This window comes from Colossoma macropomum, unplaced genomic scaffold, assembly GCF_904425465.1.
Source record: "Colossoma macropomum unplaced genomic scaffold, Colossoma_macropomum, whole genome shotgun sequence".
NCBI classification, from domain to species: domain Eukaryota; kingdom Metazoa; phylum Chordata; class Actinopteri; order Characiformes; family Serrasalmidae; genus Colossoma; species Colossoma macropomum.
In genome coordinates this window covers 17777838-17783837 of record NW_023494805.1, presented here as the reverse complement: position 1 = coordinate 17783837, position 6000 = coordinate 17777838, and positions in this window count along the sequence as shown.

Genomic DNA, 6000 nt, shown 5'->3' with positions numbered 1-6000 from the left:
AGTACAATCTCAGGAAAAAACACTGAGGGTGGTACCCTCAAGGGTGCATCTTCAGTATCTTTAGTTAGGCACAATAACTGTACCATATTCTGTTGCAGTTATTGTTTAAATGTTGCTTTGACATACACGCTGCCTTGACTACAGGCTTTGCTATGATATTTTTGTCTTTAAAAAGTAATAAAAAGGTACAAATATAAAAGATCCTTTTGGGAAAGTGATTGCAGTGCAGCTTTAAAACTCATTTAAGGCACACAATCAGATCTTGCACCTTTGAGGGTACAATTATGGTATTTGTACTTTTGGGGACTAAAATTGACCTAGACCTAGTAACATCTCACTCACTGTATGTCATTGTAAATGGATCAGATGATAATGACTTGTGAATCAATGAATCATTGCATTTGATTCATTGAATCAGACAGGTAAAAAGAATTGATTAGTCAAAGTGAACCGAACTTCCCCCTCATACAAATGTAACTAGATTGAAAAAACTGGTTCTTTCCATAAAACCAGTTCATTAAAGGGGCTCACTGACCAAAATGACAAATATAACCATTGCTACATCTGTTGTAAACATGCCTACTTGTGCCACAGTAGTCCAGAGAGTGATATTTACCAGTTTAAAAACTCTTAAAACCCCCAGCAGAGGATGTATTTTGAACTTTTTAAAAACTACAAGTGCTATGGGGCAAATACATGAAGGCAGGCTGCTTGAAATGTTTTTGTCCCCCCATCCAACACCCCCTCCAATCCCCCATTAGACAGCTAATGCAGAAGCCAGACAGTTAACGTTAATGCTGTGTGCAGTGTGTCCCCTTTCTGCTATTGAGGGATTCGTAATGGTTGTATGAAGTACTTGACCAATGCATTCAGATTATAGTAGTGAGAGTATTACATAACACAATAAATAACATGTTAAACGATAGTTTTTAATGCCCCTTTAAAGTTGCATAAGCCAAACACATTAACTAGCTTTACAGCTTCTACATGGGTGCAACAAGTCAAACACATCAGCCAACAAACCCCTCGCTAAGCATCAGCACCCCCTTGGTTACTGTTGCTACAAGCTACTGAGCGCACCATGGCAACTGCTGCATTGAAAACTCCATAGTTGACAATTTAGCCCTTGAAATTTTTAGTACTTTATATCAATACATCTAAAATATTAAAAAAGAGGAAAAAAAAGGTTTCCAATATTTGAAGTCTACATAGAAAACATCACAACCCTAATAGAACCATAATAGCAGTGAAATGATAAAGACAGAGGCTAAGGCCTACACATAACGGTCAAAAGAGGGAAAACTCATCAAATAGCAGGTAACTAACTTAGCCACAGACTTTTTGACTGGTTTAGGTGGTTAATCTTCCTCACTACACCTCTCATCTTGTACCTCTGGTATAAGGAAGGAGTCAAGTTCCACTCCCTCCTCTACACTTTTCGGGTATTGAGTATCCATTTTGTAAATGCTCCACAAAACACTGCAGCATATCGGACAGTTCTGAAAACTTGTCTGGGCCTACTGACAGTTGCTAAGCTATGGTTACACAGTGGGTTTTAGTGTGGAGGGGATTACTGAAAGGTGTGCTATATGGTTCAATTTGTTCTTTCGATTTTTTAGCACATCAAATTGTCTCCCCCTGCAGAGTGACAAGTAACATATTCTGCAAAAAAAAACAGTGTAAAAAGATGGACATTTCACTTTAAATTATAGCAGAGTGAAGGTGTATCAAAAAACGGAAATACTTTAATAGTGCAGATACTTAAGGTACTTAAAGGGGAAATCCACCAATTTTTTAACATTCCTACACTATTTTATTGTTGAGATGTAAACGTCATTTGAGTGGTTTGATTTGAAATTGTGATCCAAGAGAAACTTACTGACTCACAATTCTTTGCAGTGGTGGTGATGTGAACCAGGGGTCACAATGTCTACAACATAAACATTTTATTTACAATCCTACGGAGCCCTGCTGGTGACATTCCATATAAGTAAGAATAATGTGTGACCTTATTAATGTGTGAGAATGAGATCCTAATGTGTGGTCATGACTTATTAAGGCATGGGAATGAGATTATTAAGTTGTGGCCATGACTTAGTACGCTGTGGAAACGAGATCATGCCTTACTAAGTTGTGGCCACTCATTAGGATCTCATTCCCAAGCCTTACTAAGTCATGGCCACGCATTAGGATCTTGTTCCCAAGACTTACTAAATTGTGGCCACAACTTGAATATCTTGTTCCCACGCCTTACTAAGTTGTGGCCACGCATTATTTTTATTTATACAGGATGTCACCAGCAGGGCTCCATACTATCCAAAGTGTAGGCGTGTCTTCTGAGTTTCTATATTCAATGTTGATGATGGTAAAATCGTGGTAAATGTGAAAAAAAAGTTTTCTTTGGGAACTTTTTTTGGCCTTACAACGCCCTGCCCAAAACCTTTTTACAACGTAAATCAATGTCAAAGGCACTGAGGCAATGTGTTTGTTGTAATTCCATCTCATAACTTTCTGTAAGGGAGATTTTCTAAAGGCCATCACTAGAGGTAACTAGTTGGAAGGGTTCGGATCAATAAACCGAATCACAGCTGACGTCACGTTCGAAAGTTGGGTAAAACCGAGCTGAAAGAGCAGCGTCGCTGAACTGAGTCGAACTTCTCCTCACTACGCGTAACTAGTAGGAAACAATGGCTTCGGTGAACTGAATCGGTTTGTTTCAGCTCCCCTCCTCCGTCTGAGAGGGGGCGAGGAAGCGAGAGGAGGATTTTTCACACAAAACAGCAGAGATTAAAGAGAGAACAGTGCTTTCTCACAGCGCCGCGGAACAAAAAGACACGTCGTGGCCGGTGGCGGGCGCAGGCTGGTGCCACAGAAGCGCGCGAGCGCGGTCAGTCTGTGGCCAATCTGTGGCGCCGAGTCCTGGCAAGAGGCGAGGTGCTGGCGGCAGAGAAGGAGCAGCAGCATCGCCGCGGTGACTCACCCCCCACCGCCATCCTGTGTCAGGATAGCAGCGTTATGCCGCGGTGAGCGAGGAGCAGCGCGCGCCGCCAATTACACAGAAACCCAGCCAGGGAGCCAGGTTACTTTCCCCTGCACTGACAAGCCTGACAGCAGGCCACAGGGGCAGAGGGGCTTCACACGCCGCCGCCCTCCGTCCAGCCTGACTGGACACAAATTGGACAGTCACGGGTCCGCAGAAAAACCAGGAGCTTTGTTGCACAAGTGCGAGTTAAGGTTCCCTACAAGGGCTTCGCTTTATTAACGCCGCAAACGGCGTGTCACTGCACAACAAACGCTCGCGGCCCTTAAGCCCGAGATCGAATACCAACACACTCACTCACACACACACACACACACACACTCACCAGGCCTTCTGCTTTTCTCCGAGCTCAGCTGGCCTGCTGACTAAATGTGAGCATCTTAATTAAATTCGGTCGAGCAGTTGCCGCGATGATGATTGGTCAAAGAGAATCATCCACAACAAATGTTCTTCAATTATTTTTCTGATCTCTAGATTTCCTAGAGGACGCAGGGAGCATTATGTTCTCGTCTGAAGACGGTCATTCTCACCAAACAGCCTCAAATCCCAATCCCACAGTCCATCACTGTCTGATCATCAGTCATGCAGATAAACAATATTCATACTCTATATTTCATAGGGAAGCATTATTATCTTACAGCAGAAAGTCTTCATTTTTCTGTTTTAAAGGATTTTTAAACCCTAATTCTTATTACTGCAATGTGTCCGCATGTCTGTTTCTCATTACCAGTACTGATTATACAGTTTTGCTTATTTTTTTCAAATTATGTATTACTTTTACCTGTTGAATCCTTCAAAGGACCAATATTCTGGAAGACCTCATTTTCCTGACTTTCTTTTTTTTTAAATAGAAGTTTGATGCAGTATGTAAACACTGGTAAACGGTAAACGCTGTTTGTTTGAAAGAGGCATAAACCCAGGCACCCAATCATAACAGAGATCATTTGCCTATATTGGTATTAAAAAGTCTGTTTGATTCTAAGGGATAAAGAGAGGGTTGGAAAATGGTCATGAAGAAAATGATGACTTATTTTGGTATATAAATGCACACAAATATTATAAATGGACTTGGGACAAAATAAAAGAGAAGCAAAATGTAGGATATGAGCCCTTTAACTTTCAGGAGGTGAACCAAAACAACAAAAAGAAATGTGGCACAAATGAAAAGAGAAACCTCACCAGCTGTCAGTGTGTTGCGGTAATGAGATAAAATTGCTAAATCCTATATTTTATTAAAAAAAAACAACATAATTTAATTTACTTAGTCTGACAACAGCATTCACATTATGAAATGATTAAAAACAAAAAGATTTATCTTGAAACCTTACGGTTACAGTAATGAGAATTTTGTCACTTGGAAAATGTTAAAAAATCATTCAGCTTTACTTTTAATTACTGTGCCAGTCGTCACTGATTGTACATCCAAATAAGGAAAGCTTCAGTCATTCTAATTTTTTCATCATAGGTCCCAGTTTCTGTCACATTTTGTGAAAATAAACCATAAAAACTATCAAAAAAATGTAAGGGTTCATACCACTAGGGCCCTTTTTCCCCAAACAGAGACAAATATCAGTCACTTCAGAGAAAATATCACAGAAACCACAAACTCTGTTGACAGCAAGCGCCTCTCTAAATATTACAAGAGCCTGAGTTCATCAACGGCATCCTCATTTAATGAATTAAGCTTCATTAAGCAGTGGAGAACTGGTATGAATCACACAATTTCAAACCCCATGAAGTCCTGTAGATAGCCTGTGTCTTTTCTCTTTTTCTACCAAGAATCCTTTATCCTCACAGCAGCAGCACAAACCCCACTGAAATCCTGTTTGATAGCCTGTTTCTCTTTTCCCTTTTTTCACTCTATCCTCACAGTATACTTGAGAAGAATGAAGAGCAGTAGAAGACCACCTTCTCCAAGCAGAGGAAGGTAGAAGTTAGCTACGTTCTGCATCCAGATCACCTCTTCGACCAAGCAGCTATGATGCAACAGTGTCAGGTAAGGCAGCAGGCAACAGTTAGCGCTGCTGGGGCTTCGTTTCATGTGGCCGCACTGCCCTCTTTTGGTGCTTCAGCAGCAGGACGACCTACACATGAGTGTCCAGATCAGACAGCTAGGCTGCCACATCATGCTGCATATCTTGACTATCAGTTAGCTTTGTTTGCTTTATATACGTCTGAGCATTCACTCTGTCTGCCTGAATGTCTGACACTGATTTAATCAGGTTTGTGTAAGAGATACTTTGCCAGCCTGTATTTAGCCCTGTAGCTTTTGCCTGTGTGCTATTGGGCTGCACAATTAATCACATTAATTATTTAAGGCTTTGATCTCTTCAGTTAACTAATCATTAAAGGCTGCAATTAACGCATTCCGCTTAGTATTATGTGTGCGTATCAAAGACCAAGTAGCCCTGCTTATGTACACTGGGACAGCCTCGCTAATGAGCAGTAAGTTTGGCTGCTAATTATCCCGAGAAGGCTAATCTCATTTCTCTTTGCATTTGGATGGTTTTTGTTTCAGAGCCCACCTCTGGCTGGTGTCGTGGAAGAATGGCATGGCAGGAGTAATGTGAGGAATCTAGCAGCCCTGATCAAAAACAAAGCAATTCCAACCACGAACAGTAGATGATGCGCAATCATTGACTCTAAAACAGGCTTTGGCCTAGACCTAGCAGAGCTTCTATAGAAGCTCTTTTGTGTTTTCCCTGAGTCACATTATTAGCTAACAATGCTTTTAAACTGAATCAGGGTCTATAATCTCAAAATAGGAGACCAGATCCAGGAACAGACTCGCTCCACTCTTTAAAACGACTCTGGTCCAGAAACAGCACTTCTGAATAAAGATGCTTTGTGAATACCACACCAAGGTGTTTTTATTTTATTAAGAGTGCAGGCATTTTTGCATCGTCCATACAGACAGGCAAGTGCTCAAATAGTCCTAAATAAACGTTGAATAAACATCA